The following is a 24,893-nucleotide window of genomic DNA, read 5'->3' on the forward strand; positions in this document are numbered from 1 at the left end:
ACGTGAGCCTGACGACAAGGCCCGACAGACATTGAAAATCAAAGTCATGAAGAAAAAATTTAAAACTTACTGATGGAAAGTCACTCCTTTCTCTCTTTTGTTGCGCTCATCGCGGTTTGTACAACCAAACGAAACGCACGCAGGCATCCTGTCGCTTGTCACAATAAAATTCTTAAAAGAGTTGATTTGCAATCCAAAATTACTATAAATATCTAGCTTTTATGGCAGCATTCACCAGGTCCGCAAGCACGCAACAAGTCGAATGAACGATTGTTTTGGGGGTGTCAAGATGGCGCCAGGTCACTTCCTGTTGCCTCAACGAGAATAGGCCAATCACCATTAGTCCACCCATCCAGTTATTATAGAGATCAGTGAATATCTCTCGGTAATTTCCTGAAACATATTTTACTTCCGGATAATAATGTTGAATGAAATAAGAAAGAACGAAGACATACATGTCGTTTTTGTGCCGACTCTCATAAAACGTAAAAGTAATAAATGTTAACGGAAAAGAAAAAGCGAATTTTTAATATATGTCGACATTTTCCCCGAATGTTATTTTAGGCGGTGTATTTTCGTGTATCATCGTGGCGCGATTTTTATAAATATATCTCGGCAATTTCCCGTGTGTGCATGAATGTTCTCAATTATTTCTGACACCGAGTCTAAAACCATCGATAAAAATTAAATCAGATGGTGAATTCGATAAAATGGGCGTTTCGTTTACAGGCCTTTGAGAAATCATTTCGTTCTATAAACGGAAACTTTCTTGGGATTCTCTTCCCGTTTTTTTTCAACCGAGTCTGACACTATGTTAGCGACTGTTAAAAATGAAATGATATATCGAATTAGAATTGAAATAAACCTGTGTGAGAGAGAAAGACAGCACGGGCCTAACTAAACAGGCCTCAAAGCTATTCGAGTTAATAAAATGGTGGATATTTGTTTACATGAAGCCTCTCCAAGAATGGGTGGAGCTATGGGTGGAGCTCCTCTGCAAACGGACTAAGCCACACCCCCGGACAGACGTCCAACAGAATCACCGTAGCCTATTATAATATAGACTAGTGGGGTCACCCGTGGGAATCCCACGGGCATGGACGTGTGTGACATTTCGACATATTGAGTTAGATGCTGCACCTGTTTCACAATAACACACACACACACACACACACACACACACACACACACCTCGTTTTTTCATTTCTGTATCTCACAATTCGGTCTCTCTCTTATTCACACACCCACACAAACACACACACACACACACACACACACACACACACACACACACACACACACACACACACACACACACGTACACATACACACACACACACACATGCACGCACACGTACACACACATGTACACCGACACATGCATATACACATACACATACACATATGGATACACACACATGCACACACATACACATACACATACACACACACAGACACACACACACACATGCATACACATACACACATATACATACATACACACACACACACACACGCACACACACATGTACACCTGTCAAGTCGTAGATTCGTTATCGTGGCCCGCTTTAGCCCGGTGTACCACGACGCCTCCACCTCTTGATACCACAACTTAATTCATGTTACTTGCATCTCTTTGCATCTTCCCAATTGTCCTCCATTTACCATGACTATCCCCATTGCTCGGTCACACACGTCACTGTGCTTGGCCCGGTTAAATTAAACTCAAGCGTACTGTACCTGACGCTTCCGGTCGGCACCGGAAGTCTGTTTATTTCTTGAGACCCCTGAAGCTTCAGTACTTCCCCTGCCAAGCTAGCCTGTCTTGGGGCTGCCAGTCGCTTCATTCCTTCCTTTTCCCACCAGCCATACACTTTCCAGTAATCGGGTGGGAAGTGTTTCCTTTCCCTTTCTAGCTTATCCAAAGCTCCGTACAACACTTCCAACTTGTCAAGTGCAAACGACCCCTCCTCTGGCCAGGGATTATTTAAATCTTTAGTTAACACAGCCCAGTCCTTTACTGGTCTTACCGCGGCAAAATGATGCCTCTTAAACATGAAAGATGCCGGGGTTCCCTTAAGGGGTTCCCCTTCTTTCATTAGCTTGCTTCCCATCTTATTGCTCTGGGCTGATCCTTCCTGGAAAGTTCTCGGCCTGGCTCAACCTTTACGGCTGTCCGACCTCACTTTTCCCCTTTCCCTTGTTAACTATAACGTTACCCTTATCGAACGTTATCTTTACCGATATCCTGCGCAAATCCTTTTACTGGCCATGTTCTTATGGCCCTCTAAGTTAGCCACAGCCCTTCGTTCCCTGGCATGCAATGGCATACCCCATCTTGTCTCTGGGCTGTTCCTTCCTGGAAAAATCTTGGCCACCTGGCTTCAACCTATATGGCTGTCCGACCTCATTTTCCCCTCCTGGTGCTAACTGTAACTTTAAGCTTACTGTTAAGTCCTTACTGGTATCCTGCGCAAAATCTATTCTTAGCTTTACCCTTAATGTTTATCCTGGCTTTAACAAAGCCACGTCATTCTGAGGCCTAAAATGAGCCTTTACTTACAATTTCTGTTCGAGTGCAGGCAGCGCGGAGACAGGGAGACTGGACCCGCTCGAGGGAGGAAGGTACGAATTTGGAATAATAGCCCTCTGATATAAAACAACTCTCACCTTTAATCAAATCAGCGTGCCGGCGCCGGCCTCAGGCAGCCTTCCTCCTGTCCCTCGGGCTCCGTTTCCCGTCGTCCGGTGCTGCACCCCACTCCTGGTACCATCTGTGAAGAAGCGGCTCTTCGTTTGCAAAAGAAGTCCACAAACAGTTTGAAAATGACGCAGCTTTATTAAAAACCAACTTATACAGATCCGGAGGAAGGGCTGAACGTGGCACAAGGGCGAGTCGTGCTGTCGATGTTCGCCTTCCTCCGGATCTGTATAAGTTGGTTTTTAATAAAGCTGCGTCATTTTCAAACTGTTTGTGGACTTCTTTTGCAAACGAAGAGCCGCTTCTTCACACACCCACACACATATATATATACACATACAGACACACATATATACACATACAGACACACACATATATACACATACACACATATATACACACACATACACATGTGTACACACACATGTACACCGACACACATGCACACACATACACATATGCACATACACATATACACACACATATATATATACACATACACACATGTACACCCACACACACATACACACACACACACAAACACACACACACACACATATACACATACAGACATATATATACACATACACATATATGCACGCACACACGCACGCACACACACACACACACACACACACACACACACACACACACACACACACACACACACACACACACACATATATGCACGCGCGCGCACACGCACACACACACACACACGTCCCACATGTATATATCCCACATCCCACATGTATATACATGTTTAAAGTGTACGTGCCCTCCCCCCCTCCCCCCCTCCCCCGTCCGGCAACGGTGAGTACTTCTGCTAGTAACTAATGAAATAAAAACGAAGAAATATCTCTGGGTAATTTCCTGAAACTAGGTGAAATTCGCTGAAATTCGCTCGGTGTATCGGTGAAATATTTTATTTGGGCGGTGTAGAATTGCTTCGAACGAAATATCTCTTAGCAATTTCCCGTCTGTGTTTCATGTCCATGCACACGTGAAATGGAGTTTGTTTTTGCACACGTGAAATGAACATGTGAACCTTTACTTCCGGATAATAATGTTGAATGAAATAAAAACGAAGAAATATAGTGGGGTCACCCGTGGGACATTTCGACATATTGAGTTAGATGCTGCACATTCAAAATGGTTACTGGCAATTCATCAGATCCAGAAATGGTGTAATGAACACAATTTATTTATTTCACATAATATGTGACTCCTCACTCCTCTCCACCTGACACTCTCCTCTCTCCACCTGACACTCTCCTCTCTCCACCTGACACTCTCCTCTCTCCACCTGACACTCTCCTCTCTCCACCTGACACTCTCCTCTCTCCACCTGACACTCTCCTCTCTCCACCTGACACTCTCCTCTCTCCACCTGACACTCTCCTCTCTCCACCTAGCACTCCTCTCCTCTCCAATCCCTCACATTCCTCTCCTCTCCAATCCCTCACCTCTCCAATCCCTCACACTCCTCTCCTCTCCAATCCCTCACTCTCCTCTCCAATCGCTCCTCACTCGCCTCTCCAATCGCTCCTCACTCGCCTCTCCAATCGCTCCTCACTCGCCTCTCCAATCGCTCCTCACTCGCCTCTCCAATCGCTCCTCACTCGCCTCTCCAATCGCTCCTCACTCGCCTCTCCAATAGCTCGTCACTCGCCTCTCCAATCGCTCCTCACTCGCCTCTCCAATCGCTCCTCACTCACCTCTCCAATCGCTCCTCACTCGCCCCTCCAATCGCTCCTCACTCGCCTCTCCAATCGCTCCTCACTCGCCTCTCCAATCGCTCCTCACTCGCCTCTCCAATCGCTCCTCACTCACCTCTCCAATCACTCCTCACTCGCCTCTCCAATCGCTCCTCACTCGCTTCTCCAATCGCTCCTCACTCGCCTCTCCAATCGCTCCTCACTCGCCTCTCCAATCGGCTTTCCCCGTCTCGTTTCTCTCGTTTTTCTCCCGTCTCGTTCTTTTTCTTGCTCCAAATCGGCCCGTCTCGCCCGTCTCGCCCGTTGGCCCGTCTGGCCCATCTCGCCCGTCGGCCCGTCTCGCCCGTCGGCCCGTCGGAATCGGAAATCGGGCCGTCTTGCTTTCTTGCTTGCGCGTAAATAAATTGTGTTCATTACACCATTTCTGGATCTGATGACTTGCCAGTAACCATTTTGTAAAAATGAATGTGCAGCATCTAACTAACTCAATATGTCGAAATGTCACACACATCCATGCCCGTGGGATTCCCACGGGTGACCCCGCAAGTTTGCATTGACGTTCGTCGACGGATTCGTTCGCCCGTCTCATTCGCTTTCTTGCTACATCCTGTTCAAGTCTGCGTTCTTCATCGACCATCTCATTCATTTTGGAAATAGAAGTTTCCACGCAGCGCATGAATTGTCACGATCCTCAAGAGGAAGTGTCTCGTAATCATCAAATGATAAATGGCAAGTAAATTATATTGTGGAAAATTAAAGATTTCAAATAAACCTATTTAAAGTGTATGCGCACATAACTAATAAAAAAAACGAATAAATTCCCCGTCCTGAAATTTCCTGAAACATATTTTACTTCCGGCTAATAATGTTGAATGAAATAAAAACGAAGAAATATATGTCGGCATCATTGTTGACGTTTTTGTGACGACTGTCATCAAACGAAAAAGTAATATATCTTAACGGAAAAGCAAAAGCAAATTTTTAATATATATCGACACATTGCCGTCGGTGTCATGTTGGGCGGTGTATGATACACCATGACGCGATTTTAAAAAATATATCTCTGCATTTTCCCGCGTGTGTGGAATGTTTATGGAAAATTAAAGATTTCAAATAAACCTATTTAAAGTGTATGCGCACATAACTAATAAAAAAAACGAAGAAATATCTCTCGGTAATTTCCTGAAACATATTTTACTTCCGGCTAATAATGTTGAATGAAATAAAAACGAAGAAATATATGTCGGTGTGGTGGACACAAAAGCCCACTGGCGTGGTGACATCATTCCACGCACGAAGTGGGCGGTGGCCACGCCCGAGGGGTAGGCGTGGCCTCATGATATACACCGGGCGACCAGCCCGGGGGAGTTGAGTGTTACAGTGTAGTCTTACAATGTAGTCTTACAATAAAGACATTTATATGTTACCGCTTGTCCGCTTCCTCCTTGCTCACAAGCAGCGCGCGTAACGCCGCGTTTTACTGGTGACCCTCGACGTTGGATCTGCCGGAGCGATCCTTCCACACGCGACGCCATCGCCATGGCCGCCTTCGTCAAACTTCCGGAATTTTGGGAGGCTCAGGCCGAAGTCTGGTTCGTCCAGGCCGAAGCCCAATTTCAGCTTCGGCGCCTCACCAACGACGACCTGCGCTACTGCCATGTCGTCGCCTCCCTCGGGCCCGGCACGGCCGCTCGAGTTGTGTCCGTCCTTCGCCACCCACCGGACGGCCACAAGTACGAGGCACTCAAGCGGCTACTCCTAGCCACGTTCGGCCTCACGGACGACGCACGGGCCGATCGCCTCCTGGATCTCCCCGAGCTCGGTGAGACGCGCCCGTCGGTCCGAATGGACCATATGCTGTCACTGTTGGGCGACGAAGCCCCCGGTTCGCTATTCCGGGCGCTTTTCCGTCGCCAACTTCCAGCGCAGGTTCGCCTCGCGTTGGCCGGGACCGGGCTAACGGAACCCCGAGCATTGGCGGCCGAGGCGGACAAGTACTTCGCTGCTTCGGACACGCGGGCGAGCGTTGGCGTGGCCGTCACGGCCTTCGACGCTGATGTTCCACAGCATCATCTTCTACAGCACGCTGTGGTTCAGCAGCATGCTGATACGCACCTCGTGAACGCCGCCACGCCCCGCCCACCGCCGCGGCGAAAACCGCCACCGCGGGGAAACCCGTCGACTCCACCGGCCTGGCGGAGCCAGCCGCGCTCCTCCAGCTCCACCACCTGGTGCTGGTTCCACGCCAAGTTCGGCCACGAAGCTCGGCGGTGTCATCCGCCGTGCTCCTTCAACGGGTCGGGAAACGCCCGGGCCGGCGCTCAATTGTGGCGATGAGCGCCGGCCGTTCGAGCAGCCTGCTGTTCATAACGGACACCTTCTCCGGGCGCCGTTACCTGTGCGACACGGGAGCACAGGTGAGTGTCATTCCCGCCGGCACGTCAGACAAGCACGCCGCGGGTGGGGGCCCCGCGCTGCTTGCCGCGAACGGGACGCCCATCCGTACGTACGGAAAACGCTGCCTCTCTCTGCGGTTTGGAGGGCAGGTTTTCCGATGGACGTTCGTCACCGCCGACGTGCCCATGGCACTGCTTGGCGCGGACTTCCTGTGCGCTAATGGGCTCCTGGTCGACGTCAAGCGCAGACGGCTTGTCCAGGTCGAGACGTTCAGCTCGCTCGCATGTGTGTTGCCCAGCTCAACGAGCGGCTTGCCAAGCGGCTTGCCGAACGATTCGGTTCCGGCCACGTTGGTCTGTACGCTTCCGGCAGCGGACGCATTCACCCGCCTCCTCGCCGGCTTCCCGGCCCTCACGCGGCCCACCTTCTCGGCGGGGGCCGTCAAGCACGGGGTGGCCCATCACATCCCCACCGTCGGGCCACCGGTCTACGCCCGGGCACGCCGCCTTGAACCGACGCACGTCGCCCCGGAGCTTCGCACGGCGGAGTACGTCTTCGTCCGCCACGATGCCCATCGGACACCACTGCGGCCCCCGTACGACGGGCCTTTCCGCGTGCTGGAGACCGGGGCGAAGCACTTCACCCTGGACATCGGCGGTACTCCTGACCGCGTTTCGGTAGACCGCCTCAAGCCGGCCCACCTCGATGTGGACCATCCACCGCCAGTGGCCCGACCCCCACGTCGGGGCCGCCCTCCTGCGGGCGGACCCCCGGCACCGCCCAGCCCCGCCGCCACGGCGCCTCCCGGTCCTGCACCCATCCCAGGGGCAGCCAGGGGCATCCCACCTGGTATCCCTGCACCCCGGACGCCGCCGATCGCCAGGGGGCGCTTCGGCCGGGTCATTCGTCTGCCCCGCAAACTGGCCCTCCAGGTGCGCGGGAATTCTGGGGGGGCGCGTGTGGTGGACACAAAAGCCCACTGGCGTGGTGACATCATTCCACGCACGAAGTGGGCGGTGGCCACGCCCGAGGGGTAGGCGTGGCCTCATGATATACACCGGGCGACCAGCCCGGGGGAGTTGAGTGTTACAGTGTAGTCTTACAATGTAGTCTTACAATAAAGACATTTATATGTTACCGCTTGTCCGCTTCCTCCTTGCTCACAAGCAGCGCGCGTAACGCCGCGTTTTATCGGCATCATTGTTGTCGTTTTTGTGACGACTGTCATCAAACGAAAAAGTAATATATCTTAACGGAAAAGCAAAAGCGAATTTTTAATATACTAGGACGTGCCCGTAGGTGGGTGCCCGTTCCTTGCCAAAAAAAAATAAAAATTTTTTTTTCCAAATTTAAATCATGTTTACCTCCCTGTCTTTGCTAGCCATGACATTCGATGCCATTGACCATTGCCACTCCTACGCCACGGTGAGGCGACAGGGTAGGATTTGTAGGAGACCTGAAAGTGCAGTGTCAGTATGTATTCCATGTTCGAATTGTTTTAGTTTTAAAATAGTTAAAAAAAAAAAAGGTTTGCAAAGCATATCACCAAATTGAAACAGAATTGAAACAGAGCAGAATTCGTTATTATTATTATATTACTACAAATTATTACAAATTATTACATTACAAATTTTATTCGTTAATGTTAATTCCCTGCCATCACCCTCTGCCATCACCCTGCCATCACCCTCCCATCACCCTGCCATCACCCTCCCATCACCCTGCCCCATCACCCTGCCCCATCACCCTCCCATCTCCCTCCCATCACCCTCCCATCACCCTCCCATCACCCTGCCATCTCCCTCCCACCACCCTCTGCCATCACCCTCTGCCATCACCCTCCCATCACCCTGCCATCACCCTCTGCCATCACCCTCTGCCATCACCCTCTGCCATCACCCTCTGCCATCACCCTCTGCCATCACCCTCCCATCACCCTGCCATCACCCTCTGCCATCACCCTCTGCCATCACCCTCTGCCATCACCCTCTGCCATCACCCTCTGCCATCACCCTCCCATCACCCTCCCATCACCCTGCCATCACCCTGCCCCATCACCCTGCCCCATCACCCTGCCCCATCACCCTCCCATCTCCCTCCCAAACAAAGAATAATATAAATTGTCTACATGTACATTGTACACACCTTTATGTCGTTAGCACCTCTTCATAAACAACATTGCAGAGGAAACGGCGCTTCTTCTTTGTTTCCTCGTCCTGGGCAAGAATGCGGAGGCTGCTGGATCTGCCAACCCTACAGGCCGCCACGTAGAACTGACAATGGCTGAAGAAGTCTCTTGGGCAGAAGATCCCAACATGGTGTAGCGACTGCCAAAAGAAGGTGTGCACTTATTTTGATGAATTCTTTTCGAAACAATTTTTCTTCAATCAATAAATAAATAATAAGAATTGTCCACATGTACACACCTGTATGTCGTTAGCAGGTCTTCATAAACAACATTGCTGAGTAAACGGCACTTCTCCAGGAGATCCTAACATGGTGTACGACTGCCAAAAGAAGTTGTGCACTTTTTTTGATGAATTCGTTTCGAAACAATTTTTCTTCAATAAATAAATAATAATAAAAATTGTCTACATGTACATTGTACACACCTTTATCTCGTTAGCACCTCTTCATAAACAGCATTGCAGAGGAAACGGCGCTTCTTCTTTGTTTCCTCGTCCTGGGCAAGAATGCGGAGGCTGCTGGATCTGCCAACCCTACAGGCCGCCACGTAGAACTGACAATGGCTGAAGAAGTCTCTTGGGCAGAAGATCCCAACATGGTGTAGCGACTGCCAAAAGAAGTTGTGCACTTATTTTTATGAATTCTTTTCGAAACAATGTTTGTTCAATCAATAAATAAATAATAAGAATTGTCCACATGTACACACCTGTATGTCGTTAGCAGCTCTTCATAAACAACATTGCTGAGGAAACGGCACTTCTCCAGGAGATCCTAACATGGTGTACGACTGCCAAAAAAAGTTGTGCAATTTTTTTGATGAATTCTTTTCGAAACAATTGTTCTTCAATAAATAAATAATAATAAAAATTGTCTACATGTACATTGTACACACCTTTATCTCGTTAGCACCTCTTCATAAACAACGTTGCTGAGGAAACGGCGCTTCTTCTTTGTTTCCTCGTCCAGGGCAAGAATGCGGAGGCTGCTGGATCTGCCAACCCTACTGGCCGCCACGTAGAACTGACCATGGCTGAAGAAGTCTCGTGTGCAGAAGATCCCAACATGGTGTAGCGACTGTCCTTGGGATTTATTCACAGTCATGGCAAAGCAGGGTCGTACCGGAAACTGCCGACGCCGCAGAGTGAACGGGAACATGTTGTCAGATGGACTCAAGGTTATGCGTGGAATGAGCAATGTGCGTCCAGAATTGACACCCATCACAGATTGTGCAACCAACAGATTTGGAAGGATCTGAAGTATGATGTACCTTGAGCCATTGCAGTGCCCGCTTTGCTGGTCGAAGTTTCGCAGCAGCATGATTACCATACCCACCTTGAGAGAGATTCGATGTGGCGGCATACCAGATGGACAGAGGGTGTTCAGGAACTCAGGCGGATACAAATGATCACCCTCAGATTCCGCTGTATCGACGCTACAGCAAACATGTTCCTCCCCTGGAAATATGGTCGTCATGTAGGCATTTACCTGATCGACTTCGGAATTGGTCGGACATAGTATAACACGCTCGCATAGCCACTTGGGGTTGCTAATGTTGTTATGCAAGTCTTCGTACACCCAAGTGACAATATCCTGAAGTTTTTCACCTGGAAGAATGAGCGGTTCCCTGAGCTCAATAGCAAATTCACCCTCTTCTGGATTGACAGGAATCTTCCCTTCACCCAGATCCAGCAGGAATTTTGCAAAAGCAGATTCGTCCTGTTGTTCTCCAGCACCCTGCATGATCCTCATGTTTACTCTGAGACGAAGTATCTGCACTTTTCTCCACAGGTATGAGCTCTTGAAGCACCTTCCAACTATGTCAATACGGCTACCGTGTGGCACAACAGTAAGGATCTGCCTCCAGTCACCACTGAAAACCATTGCGATGCCGCCAAATGGTTCCTCTGAGCCCCGAAGCCACTGGAATGTTCGATCTGCTGCCTCCAATGCGCGACGATCCATCATTGAAACCTCATCCACCACCATTAGATTAGTCATGCGTATGAGTGCTGCAGTGGGGTCATTTTCACTGATGTTGCAAGTGGACTCATCAGTGAGAATGAGAGGACACTTGGTCCTACTATGGAAGGTGGCCCCTTTAGGCAGCAGCGTAGCTGCAATACCACTTGCAGCAGTTGCAAGAGCCACTTTGCCCATTGCTCGCACTTTGTTGAGTATATGAGACAATGTGAATGTTTTCCCAGTCCCACCACTTGCATCAACTGCAAGCATGCAGCCATGTCCGTGTTCCACACTCCGCATCACTTTATCGACAACAACGCGCTGCTCGTCATTAAGAAGGCACTCTGTTTGAGCGATGTGAGCCTCAAGTTCTCCTATATTGTGCACTGTTTCGTGCTCGATGACGCGCGGAATGCGAGACTGGAAATGAACTGGTTCAGGCTCAGGAAGGCCAAAGGTCTTACTGAGCGAAAAGCCGTGGCACTCAACTTTGTTCCTCAGCTCTAGTAGCACTGCACTCACAATGCGTCCATTTGGTTCATTCACACCTGCTGCACGCATGAAGTCCTCGCACAGCACATACTTGTGCCTTTCCCAGAACTGCACGTGGTTGCCTCTGAGAACGAATATGAGCATGTTGGCAAATACTTCGCGGACTGCAGGGCCAAATGCAATATTTGCAGCCTCTTCCATAACAGAATCCACCTCCTGGTCATTGTCAACGATGCCATATGCAATGCAGGCTGCCAGATAGGTCTCCATGACCCTACCACCAACACGACGGAGATCCTGAAAGCATGTGGGGCCAGGCACGCGGTACAGTAGCATGCGGAGATAGTACAACTCGGCAGTATGTGAGTTGACGGGAATAATGGGGAGCCGCCCAACCGTATCAGCCTTACGGTTATCCTGGAAACTCAGCCTTCTCTTCCGCAATTGAAACCTTTTCCTCAAGTAGGTGAAGTGTTGGAATACATCTGGATATAGAACATGACGCATGTGTGGATGGAGATTCATGGCTTCGAAAAAGGCGGTGAGGGTTGTTGCAGGGGGTCCTGACTCTGCCACGTTCTGTACGGCACCTTCGTCATTGAACGTGATCACCTGCTCATCCTGTAGATGGAGTGCCAGCATCTCGACTGGTGGGTACTTGCGTTGAATGGGGAAATCGTATATGCGCCAGTATCCCTCAGATGCGGTGATGTAACGCCCTAGTTCGTAGCGTGCCACTTCATCATGTCGTAATGCCTCTCGCATCCTCTCATGAGGCTCTAGTCTGACCAGGCACTGGTCCGGGCCCTTTTCAAGGTATTTGTACAGGTACTTGACACAGGTGACAGCACAGACGATCTCAAGGTTGATGTGAGCATCGTACCTGAGGACAATATATGGATTGTAAGGCACAACCCATGCATTGTTAACTAATACGTTAGCACCGCCTCGTATTGTCTTCATGATGGGATCACCAGGTGCTGCTTCTGCCCGTCTTCTGTACAGGGGATAGGAGTCATCAGAGAAGCTTGTCGTTTGTCGTAGGGCTTTGGGATAGTCCTTTGTGCACTTCCGGTCTGCCATGCAAGGGCTCAAGATGTTCCATTCCCCACATGGGCCGTGAATCATGTGTGATGTCACGATACGGTGTAGTTCCGGATTTGTGAGTCTGTCAGGAATCTCAGCAGAGACCACGCGATCGACATCTGCTGGTGTTCTGGGCTTGTCGCGAGGTACCACGGTCAGGAGCATGTGTATATGGGGAAGGTGACGCTTTTGCGTTTCCTTCACCATCACGTAAGCGTCCACATGCCCCAAGATGTCATGCTTGAGGATGTCTGCGAGGAGTGCTTCCACCTTCATATGAAACACCCGGGCGATGATATCAGGTCTTGCATTGGGTGGCTGACCCTCAAAAACCGATTCTTTAATTTCTGGCCACTTTGGGTTGCAGGTGAATGTTAGGAAAAAGTCTGGTTTTCCCTTGACTCGGACTAAAGCCATTGCATCCTGAAACTCTTTGGCATACCAACGTGGCGACCCATAAATTGACGGTGGCAGAATGGTGAGGCGTCCAGGTAGCACCTCAGCATCACTGTTCAACGCATCAACGATGATCTTATACTTTTCTGCCTTAATTGACTTCTGGTTGCAGCGAATCCAATTGAGACGGTGTGACTCAATTTTTGCCATCATGTCGCATACGTACTGCTGTGTCAACCTTCCACCACGAAGCAGTAGATTGAAGTGATGAGTAGGATCACGTACTTGTAGATGGTAGCGGTAGAAAGTTGTTGGCGTTGTCCCTGCCAACTCAGTGTGGTACCCCTGAGAGCCGCAGGGTAGCAGAAGTATGTATGATAGTGGGTCATACGCTGGATGCATGGCGTCTATTGTCTGTAAACCTCCTCCTCTGAGGTGAACAGCGACTGCCAGCCTTCCAAACTGCTCTGTTGTCATTGCCCCTGGAGCAATGACAGCCACATCGCTGTCTGGTGAGGGAAGGTTGACGGTACCATGATGAAGGTCTCGGCGCCGCGTGCGACCTGTTAACACAATATTCAGTTCATTGGCGCTATCATTATGAACCACATACTCAATGGCTGATTTGAATTGCTGGACGTATGGGTTGCACTCATGAATGGCCTGTTGTGCTCTTAGCAGAAACTGCTCATTCAGGCCACTGTTCGAGGTGTGGTCACGACGATAATCCAGCTCATGGGCTGGATCGTGAAAGTAGATCTGAGCAAAGCGTGGGGTACAACCCAGATCGGCAAGAGGAGCACCAATGTAATGGTAAACCTTACCTTGTATGCGCACTCCAGGATTGAAGCCAGGCATACGTATCTCTCGGACACCGATACTTGCCATTGCCAGCGCGTTGTTGTACTGTTTCGCGTGCTTCACAAAGTCCTGGTTAAGGAAAAGGTTTTTAATAGCATCTGGAGGTTGTGATGGAATTGAACCGGGTTTTGGATTCGTAGGATCATGCATAAGATCGACCTTGCCGTGGTTGCAGCAAAATCCTCTTCTCTCCTCATTCCACACCAAAGCAGCACAATGCGAGCATTTATTGCATTGAAATATTGAGGTCCTGCTCAACGCGTGCCTGTACTCACCATGAAGTACCTCTCGGAAGAAATCGGTATCATCGTATCGAGCAAGGTTGCGATTGTCATGGTGAGCCTGCTCTAGTCTCACACGGTGTACATCCTCATGGCGCAGGGCATCCCTTACTTGCCGGTCTTCTCGCTGGTGAGGGATTTCTTCTGCACGACGCCTTGTCATGCGTCCAGTGTTGTCTGCCAAGCGAGCAGTCCGTTCTTCATCCGTTTCAGCTGCACGACGCCTTGTCACGCGCGTAACGTCGCGTGTCAAGCGAGCAGCGCGTTCTTCATCCGTTTCTTCTGCACGACGCCTTGTCATGCGTCCAGTGTTGTCTGCCAAGCGAGCAGTCCGTTCTTCATCCGGTTCTTCTGCACGACGTCTTGTCATGCGTCGAGTGTTGTCTGCCAAGCGAGCAGTCCGTTCTTCATCCGGTTCTTCTGCACGACGCCTTGTCACGCGCGTAACGTCGCGTGTCAAGCGAGCAGCGCGTTCTTCATCCGTTTGTTCTGCACGACGCCTTGTCATGCGTCCAGTGTTGTCTGCCAAGCGAGCAGTCCGTTCTTCATCCGTTTCAGCTGCACGACGACTTGTCACGCGTCCAGTGTTGTCTGCCAAGCGAGCAGTCCGTTCTTCATCCCTTTCAGCTGCACGACGCCTTGTCACGCGCGTAACGTCGCGTGCCAGGCGAGCAGCTCGTTCTTCGTCAGATTCCATTGCGCGTGCACTACGTGCAGCTTCGTTCCTTCGTTCTCGTAAACGACGACTCGATTGGGGCATTGTCGTTATCTACAATCTATCTATAAGATAGACAGTAAGTATATAGACGGTAAGTATAGATAAGATAGAATAGTTAGATAGATCTAACAATAAGACAGTGGGAAGATACAATCGAGACAGTAAGTCGGCACTTTCGTAAGGCCGGAAGTGAAGTCTTCACTGTCCGGAAGTTCGCATATCGCAGTTCCGGTTATTCGCCATTTAGTGTTAATGCTCAATTATTCAATTAGCGCCAACGCATTTTGGCTTTTTGCAATTTAATCGCAAGGAAAAGTAGAAAGAGAAGAGGAAAAAAAATGAAAAGGAAAAACATTCCAAACCGCGAGGGAAAACAACACGGCACGTCGACACAACAACGTGTCCTGTGATTGGCCGTACGTGGCTGCCAGTAGCTGCCCCAAAAAAAAAACTTTCACCGTCCGGCGACTGAATTTTAGGGGAAAAATAAAACGCTCTTCGCTTAAAACAACGCCCTTCGCTCTGACTGAATTGGGACAATGTTTTTATGTTTTTAATTGAATTACTATCCGTAATGGCGCACGCTCTCACAGGAGCTCGAAGGTCGAAGGTCACAGGAAGGTCGCATATCGGTTACGATGAATCGCAAATTAGTTTTAATTAGTTTTAAAACATAGTTTAACGCCAACATAGCGGCAACATAGTTTGCCAACGTGAAATAAATGAATACGCTCTCAAATGTGCCGTCCGAGGCAGAGTCTGTCCGCCACGTTCGGCACACGTGATAGCTCGCTGCTCTCTGATTGGTTGAATCGTTTTTTGGACATAGCTCGCTAACTACTTGTCCGATTAATATGAAACCTTGAAAAGGCACATCCTCGGGTCCCCAGCAATATACCTGGCAAGTTTCAAGTATATCGGACCCGTGGTTGTCGAGAAACAGCGGTCACAGACAAACACACAGACACACACACAGACACACAGAGATTACTGGAATTATAGATACTAGGGCTTGCCCGTACTATATATATATCTAAAATTATATCCCCCCCCCCCCCTCTATTTACATGAAATGGTTTGGTCCAAAGCGAACGGCTTGCGAGTACGGTGACAATCCCCCCCCTCTATTTACATGAAATGGTTTGGTCCAAAGCGAACGGCTTGCGAGTACGGTGACAATCCCCCCCCTCTATTTACATGCAATGGTTTGGTCCAAAGCGAACGGCTTGCGGAGTTTGGTAAAGAAATCGCCATAGCTCGGTAACTACTTGTCCGATTAATATGAAACCTTGAAAAGGCACATCCTCGGGTCCCCAGCAATATACCTGGCAAGTTTCAAGTATATCGGACCGGTAGTTGTCGCGAAACAGCGGTCACAGACAAACACACAGACAAACACACAGACACACACACAGACACACAGAGATTACTGGAATTATAGATAGATATATCGACACATTGCCGTCGGTGTCATGTTGGGCGGTGTATGATACACCATGACGCGATTTTAAAAAATATATCTCTGCATTTTCCCGCGTGTGTGGAATGTTTGTGGAAAATTAAAGATTTCAAATAAACCTATTTAAAGTGTATGCGCACATAACTAATAAAAAAACGAAGAAATATCTCGGTAATTTCCTGAAACATATTTTACTTCCGGCTAATAATGTTGAATGAAATAAAAACGAAGAAATATATGTCGGCATCATTGTTGTCGTTTTTGTGACGACTGTCATCAAACGAAAAAGTAATATATCTTAACGGAAAAGCAAAAGCGAATTTTTAATATATATCGACACGTTGCCGTCGGTGTCATGTTGGGCGGTGTATGATACACCATGACGCGATTTTTAAAAATATATCTCTGCATTTTCCCGCGTGTGTGGAATGTTCTCAATTATTGCTGACACCGAGTCTAAAAGTAAAACCATCGATAAAAATGAAATCATATGGTGAGTTAGATTGGAGATAAAGGCGTGAGAGAGACTCAATGGCCTTGAACTTACAGGTGTTTGAGAATTCATTTCGTTCTATAAACGGCAACTTTCATTGTATTTTCTTCCCGTTTTTTTTCAACCGAGTCTAAAACTATGTTAGCGACTGTGAAAAATGAAATGATATATCGAATTTGATTTGAAATAAAACTGGGAGAGAGCAAGACACCACGGGCCTACAAAACAGGCCTCAAAGCTATGCGAGTTAATAAAATGGTGGATATTTGTTTATAATTATATGAAGCCACTCCCAGAATGGGTGGAGCTATGGGTGGAGCTACTCTGCAAACCGAGTAAGCCACACCCCGGACAGACACCCAACAGAATCATCTACGGCTATTATAATATAGACTAGCGGGGTCACCCGTGGGAATCCCACGGGCATGGATGTGTGTGACATTTCGACATATTGAGTTATATGCTGCACATTCATTTTTACAAAATGGTTACTGGCAAGTCATCAGATCCAGAAATGGTGTGAATTTAGTTATTTCACATAATATGTGACCCCTCACTCCTCTCCACCTGACACTCTCCTGTCTCCACCTGACACTCTCCTGTCTCCACCTGACACTCTCCTCTCTCCACCTAGCACTCCTCTCCTCTCCAAACCCTCACATCCCTCTCCTTTCCAATCCCTCACCTCTCCAATCCCTCACACTCCTCTCCTCTCCAATCCTTCACACGCCTCTCCAATCGCGCCTCACACTCCTCTCCAATCGCGCCTCACACTCCTCTCCAATCGCGCCTCACACTCCTCTCCAATCGTGCCTCACACTCCTCTCCAATCGTGCCTCACACTCCCCTCCAATCACTCCTCTCCAATCGTGCCTCACACTCCTCTCCAATCACGCCTCACACTCCTCTCCAATCGTGCCTCACACTCCTCTCCAATCGCGCCTCACACTCCTCTCCAATCGCGCCTCACTCGCCTCTCCAATCGGCTTTCCCCGTCTCGTTTCTCTCCTTTTTCTCCCGTCTCGTTCTTTTTCTTGCTCCAAATCGGCCCGTCGGAATCGGAAATCGGCCCGTCTCACCCGTCGGCCCGTCGGAATCGGAAATCGGCCCGTCTTGCTTTTGTGCTTGTGCGTAAATAAATTGTGTTCATGACACCATTTCTGGTGTTGGGCTAGCGGCTAGGGTGCCGGCTTAGGATCCTGGGTTCGAATCTCGGTCGATCGCCGAATTAATGCCAGGGGGGTTGACTCAGCCTGTCATCCTTCCGAGGTCGGCTAATTGAGTACCAGTTCACTGGTAATTCCCTGTTTGTCGTTGAAGGCGGCAAAAAGGGTTGGCGTCAGGAAGGGCATCCGGCCGTAAAACATTGCTTCAAAAAGGGGACAAAAAAACAACAACTACTACGGTCCCCGAAAAGGCCAACCCCCGCTTTGCGGGGAAAAATGGCCTCTAAACGGTGGTTTTTACACCATTTCTGGATCTGTTGACTTGCCAGTAACCATTTTGTAAAAATGAATGTGCAGCATCTAACTCAATATGTCGAAATGTCACACACATCCATGCCCGTGGGATTCCCACGGGTGACCCCGCAAGTTTGCATTGACGTTCGTCGATGGACTCGTTCGCCCGTCTCATTCGTTTTCTTGCTGCATCCTGTTCAAGTCTGCGTTCTTCATCGATCGTCTCATTCATTTTGGAAATAGAAGTTTCCACGCAGCGCATGAATTGTCACGATCCTCAAGAGGAATTTGTCTCGTAATCATCAAATGATAAATGGCAAGTAAATTATATTGTGGAAAATTAAAGATTTCAAATAAACCTATTTAAAGTGTATTCGCACATAACTAATTTTAAAAAACGAAGAAATATCTCTCGGTAATTTCCTGAAACATATTTTACTTCCGGCTAATAATGTTGAATTAAATAAAAACGAAGAAATATATGTCGGCATCATTGTTGACGTTTTTGTGACGACTGTCATCAAACGAAAAAGTAATATATCTTAACGGAAAAGCAAAAGCGAATTTTTAATATATATCGACACGTTGCCGTCGGTGTCATGTTGGGCGGTGTATGATACACCATGACGCGATTTTTAAAAATATATCTCTGCATTTTCCCGCGTGTGTGGAATGTTCTCAATTATTGCTGACACCGAGTCCAAAACCATCGATAAAAATGAAATCATATGGTGAGTTAGATTGGAGATAAAGGCGTGAGAGAGACTCAATGGCCTTGAAGTTGAAGTTACAGGCGTTTGAGAATTCATTTCGTTCTATAAACGGCAACTTTCATTGGATTTCCTTCCCGTTTTTTTTCAACCGAGTCGAAAACTATGTTAGCGACTGTGAAAAATGAAATGATATATCGAATTTTTAATATGTATCGACACGTTGCCGTCGGTGTCATGTTAGGCGGTGTATGATACACCATGACGCGATTTTAAAAAATATATCTGCATTTTCCCGCGTGTGTGGAATGTTCTCAATTATTGCTGACACCGACTCTAAAACCATCGATAAAAATGAAATCATATGGTGAGTTAGATTGGAGATAAAGGCGTGAGAGAGACTCAATGGCCTTGAAGTTACAGGCATTTGAGAATTCATTTCGTTCTATAAACGGCAACTTTCATCGGATTTTCTTCTCGTTTTTTTTCAACCGAGTCTAAAACTATGTTAGCGACTGTGAAAAATGAAATGATATATCGAATTTAAAATAGATATCGACACATTGCCGTCGGTGTCATGTTGGGCGGTGTATGATACACCATGACGCGATTTTAAAAAATATATCTCTGCATTTTCCCGCGTGTGTGGAATGTTTGTGGAAAATTAAAGATTTCAAATAAACCTATTTAAAGTGTATGCGCACATAACTAATAAAAAAAACGAAGAAATATCTCTCGGTAATTTCCTGAAACATATTTTACTTCCGGCTAATATGTTGAATGAAATAAAAACGAAGAAATATATGTCGGCATCATTGTTGACGTTTTTGTGACGACTATCATCAAACGAAATAGTAATATATCATAACGGAAAAGCAAAAGCGAATTTTTAATATATATCGACACATTGCCGGCGGTGTCATGTTGGGCGGTGTATGATACACCATGACGCGATTTTAAAAAATATATCTCTGCATTTTCCCGCGTGTGTGGATTGTTCTCAATTATTGCTGACACCGAGTCTAAAAGTAAAACCATCGATAAAAATGAAATCATATGGTGAGTTAGATTGGAGATAAAGGCGTGAGAGAGACTCAATGGCCTTGAAGTTACAGGCCTTTGAGAATTCATTTCGTTCTATAAACGGCAACTTTCATCGGATTTTCTTCCCGTTTTTTTTCAACCGAGTCTAAAACTATGTTAGCGACTGTGAAAAATGAAATGATTTATCGAATTTGATTTGAAATAAAACTGGGGGAGAGCAAGACACCACGGGCCTACAAAACAGGACTCAAAGCTATGCGAGTTAATAAAATGGTGGATATTTGTTTATAGCCACTCCCAGAATGGGTGGAGCTATGGGTGGAGCTACTCTGCAAACCGAGTAAGCCACACCCCGGACAGACACCCAACAGATAGACAGACAGACAGACAGAATCATCTACGGCTATTATAATATAGATTCGTTCTTGTTTCAAATATCATTTTGTTTCACAATAATAACTAGAACGACACTCGGTGGAGTGCAAACCTCCGCCCGGCTGAACAGTTTGCCATGTACTGTATATCCCACTGCTAGACCAGATCTGGATTCAGACCTGAACCAAAGTCTAATCGGCTGGTTCTCATCACTTTCCCAACTCATCCACCTAGTTTTGTCACAATTCATCCATAACCTTTTGAAATATCATGCTATATATAGTTTTTTCCCGATCACTCGATGGTGAAGAAACACTTAAACAATTCTCGGATCCAGATATTCATCAAAATCTAATCATTTCGTACTTGTCACACACCCAACATCTCCACCACATTTCGTCCGAATCTGTCCAAAACTTTATGAGATATCCTGTTCACAGAACGACACACGAACAGACAGGGGTGACAACACAACCTCCATCCACCTTCGGTAGCAGAGGTAATAATAGTGACGTAAATGAATCGTTTCCACTCTTTCAAGAACCCATCTGTGTCAGCCTTACTTTTCCATCTTGAATAAACATTTCCAACTCGACCCAACCTCACTGAGGAGGTTTGATACTCATGGAGAGAATAATTATTGGTCTCGTGACGTCATTTGAATCAGTTATGTTGAAGATTCCAATTCAATGCTGTCTTGTCAAAACTCCTTTCAACAAGATTGGACACTTTATATTATTGACAAATTTCTCCCATAATATTACAATATCTCAATGATGTCTGCTTGTACAAATTTGACAAATATGTAACGCACTTCAACATTATAAAAGAGCATTTAAGCGATATCAATGTCACAAGTACTCAAACATCAAATACAGCTTTGCATCCTCATGGGTATATTAACACTAACAGCATTTACTGATTTAAAAGCGAAGAGGTGTCTGCTAATTCACTTTCACAATGTGGGATGGGTGGAAATGGATGCAATGTCTTGGTGTTTGCTAAGATTTAATTTAATTTTGTTCATTCACATGATTAGATTTGCCTGTTTGTTTTGGTGTTTAAGTCTCATTGTCTGTTTCGCTGTTCCCTTGTTTCTCATGTCAAATCATTTGGTTTATTATCCAATCTGGTGCTTTCCCTTTCTACATTCACTTCATGGTATTGAAAACAAATTCGGTCTCCCAGAAACGGTTGGGTTATTTAGACTTTTGCAAAGTGTTACGGATTCGGCCCTTCCGTGGTGGTGGTTTTCATCCACGTGAAACATTTCTGGTTAGGTATTATTATTCTTATCGGGGTTGGAAGGAAACGGCGATTATTGTTTTTTAAAGGAAATGGTTATTGTGATTAAAATGTTAAAAGCACTCATGGTAAAAATGAAACAGGAAATCGGATCGTGCACCGGAAGACGTCGAGCGAAGAGGAAGAGGTCATGAGGCAAAGGTCGGGGAAGATGCGTGTCGAAGCTCCGTTACGGGCGTGGTCGAGCGAACGTCGTGAGTGAACTTTGCGACCTTGAAAGGAAGTTCGTGCGATAGGTGTTATCGCCGGAGTATTGAGGAACCTGCGTAATCAGGTATCGGCATTGATGTTCCGGAGAATCCTTGCCTAGAGGCTCCGGCTCGAGTGAGAGCCGTCCGCCATTTTGCCCCACGTGCTGCATTCATCGGAAAAGGTTTTTGTCGCGTCGGCTGGTCTTACCCTCCGGTGGTCTGCCGGGGAGGGCTGTGCACTGAAGCGGCATTTGAAGATTACACGGCGGTTCGCTGATTGAGCGGCGAACGTGTACGTCGGCGTGCGTCTTTGGGGATTTTCCATTCTACCGCGAGTTTGCTGGGTGTTGGACCACGTGACTTCTGTGTCGCTTCGCCCGCCTACGCCTCGATTGATCTTGATCGGACATTGTTTGAACGATCGCTGGAGCGAATCAACTTCACCTTGGAGAGTTATAGAGACATTGAGGAGTGCTCGGTTCCATTTCCTGGGAGTGCCGTGAGTTTGAGTTAAGTTACTAGATAAGATGGTACCATCTTAAGATTGATTATATGGTTGATTGCTATCATTGTTGTATGGTTCTTCCTGTGTGCTTTTTAATACATTCTTTGGTTGTGGATAACTCTTGATGTGGTTTCCATATTGATTTCGACACGGAATAACATATTTTTCTGCCGTGGCTCCTCCCGGCGTTCGGAGGTATACCGAGACCAGGAGGTCGAGGAGGAACACGCAACAAAAGCATCACGAAGATTGTTGTAATTTCAGGTGATGTCATATATACCTGAACACAGTTGAACGAGGGAAACACACCAACAGAAAGTTAAAGGAACACAGCAGAGGGACATTTGAAGGAAAAACGACCGAGGGGAAGAACCTTCTACATGAAAGCATCTGAGCTCATAAAAATGGACGATTTACACCTGTAACATGAATGAACTCAGGAGTGCAACACATTATCTCTGCTTTCTTTAAACTCCAACACTGAAGTAGAAACAATTTCACAGTTATTGGTTTTTCATTAATTTTACAGTTATTGGTTCTTCATTGTTGTTTTTTCGTATGTAGCCTGTAGCTGCTGGTTGCATCATTTTTTCTTGTTTTTGGTCGCACAGTTGTGCCTCCGATGCAGTGCCCCTGTTACCATTAAGTTGTAACTCATTTTTCTGACCTCGGAAAGATGATGGGCTGATTCAACCCGCTTTGTTTTATTTCAATGGTACGACAGGGGCTCAAATTCAAGACCTTAAGATCTAAAGACATCCACCTTAACCTTGAAGCCAACACCAGGCTGGTTCTTCATTAATTTTTGTTATTAATTTTACAGAAAGTAATTTTACAGAGTTGTTGGTTCTTCATCACGGTATTTCCTTGAAACTGTTTCTATAATTGTTCATTTCTACCTGTGTACTGTTTGTTCATGTCTACCTGTTTCTTCTTTCTTCCGGTGTTTCTTCTTCTCTTTTTCCAGAAGCTTTTGAAATTTGTCGATTTTATGTTTTATTTATCTGGGACGTTTGAAACATCAAATCTGTTCAATATCCACAAATGCTTTATCCATTTGAGTTTTAATCTTTGAGACTAGTAAAACGTCGGCATTTCCACAATCAGCACCTTGTAAGGTTCCAACAATCCAACATTTTAAACAAGTTTCAATAATCCGACTCCGTCTGTATTGAACCATGATATTGTCAATATCGATTTTCTTTTGACCCTTTGTTGAAGTCTAAATAAGTTACAAATCTGTATTTCTACTGCTATATATTTGAATGCGACAATTATTCTCACCATGTGGGATTGGCCAGGGAACGCTTTTGTTTTGTTTTGGTCCATTCTTTCACAAATGGGATGGTCAGACCTGACATTAGACTGAGGGTGATAGGACTTTGTAATTTGTTCAGGTGTTATCGATAACTCACCAACTCTTTGAGAAAGACACGATGACATCTTCCACCTCCATCAATGACCAGTGCTGGTGAATTTCTCCTCCGACATTAAAGACGTGTGTTCATACCTCTTGGGCATCTTGGCTTTCCAAGTAACCCTCCAAAAGAGAACACAAAATTACCTTTGTATCCTCCATAGGATATCCCTTTGTGAAATATAATAAAACTTTGTGAATAATAAAAACACAACCATACCCTCTTTCCCTCATGCAGTGATTTATTATTTTGTTCGATATTTAATTTTGCTGGTACTGCATGCACTAAAAATACCACTTGAGTGACAAATTTGTTTCAAATGAGATGCGATCTTAAATGATTTTCGAGCCCAAGAAAATATCTTTCAGAAGAAGCATTTTATCGGTGTATGCACAGATTGTATCCACATTGATGGTGCAGCACAGACCTAACTGGATGGTTATAAATATGAATGTGTATAACAAATCTGCTTTGGAGGATAAAGTAATTTGTGTGCCTATTAACACCATCATTTGGCTACTTTGTACAAACTCACACTTTATAACAAAAATCCTTTGAACAAAATGAGCAGGAAGAGAATGAATTCGTTTTTTTTCTGGAGACACAAAAGTGATTGTATTTATAAGTTGCGTTTCTTTCATCCGAGAGAAGTTTATCTGATTTTGTTCGTAAAGAATCAACCACAAACCAAAAACATTAAACTTAAAATGTCTTACTTTGTTTTTTAAGTTAGAACATCAATTAATTTGCTGTCTAAAGTTTTTGGACTAAATCTTTCAAAAGTTTAAATAAGAAACATAAAGAAAAATTGTATTTCAATGGTGTTTTTTGTTTTGTACGAAATTAACATGTAGATTTTTATTCATCAGACACACAATTAAGTTGCTTCAAAACAGATGATTGTGAATCAGGATAACGATGCCAGGAGATGATTTTATTCTGAAAGATTCGCACATTTGTGAATCGCGTGAGGCTGCGGCGGATCTCTGCGGTTCGCACTCCATAGATAATTGGATTGGCGAGAGGCTGAACCAGATAGAACAAGGAATCACTCACGTGTTGTAAATATTGTGGGAAATTGTTTGTGGACGACATACGCAAGGAAATCAAAACAAAAACATTGGAGAAAATATA

At 46.4% G+C, this 24,893-nt stretch overlaps 1 long non-coding RNA gene across 3 annotated transcripts in view; it reads right to left on the bottom strand.

Annotated features, from left to right (window-relative positions):
• LOC137433946 (uncharacterized) overlaps positions 1-24,893 on the bottom strand; it is a 737,502-nt gene that overhangs the window by 143,128 nt on the left and 569,481 nt on the right. The window lies entirely within an intron of this gene.

Source organism: Myxine glutinosa, chromosome 10 (assembly GCF_964187855.1).
Source record: "Myxine glutinosa chromosome 10, kmMyxGlut1.1, whole genome shotgun sequence".
Lineage (NCBI taxonomy): Eukaryota > Metazoa > Chordata > Myxini > Myxiniformes > Myxinidae > Myxine > Myxine glutinosa.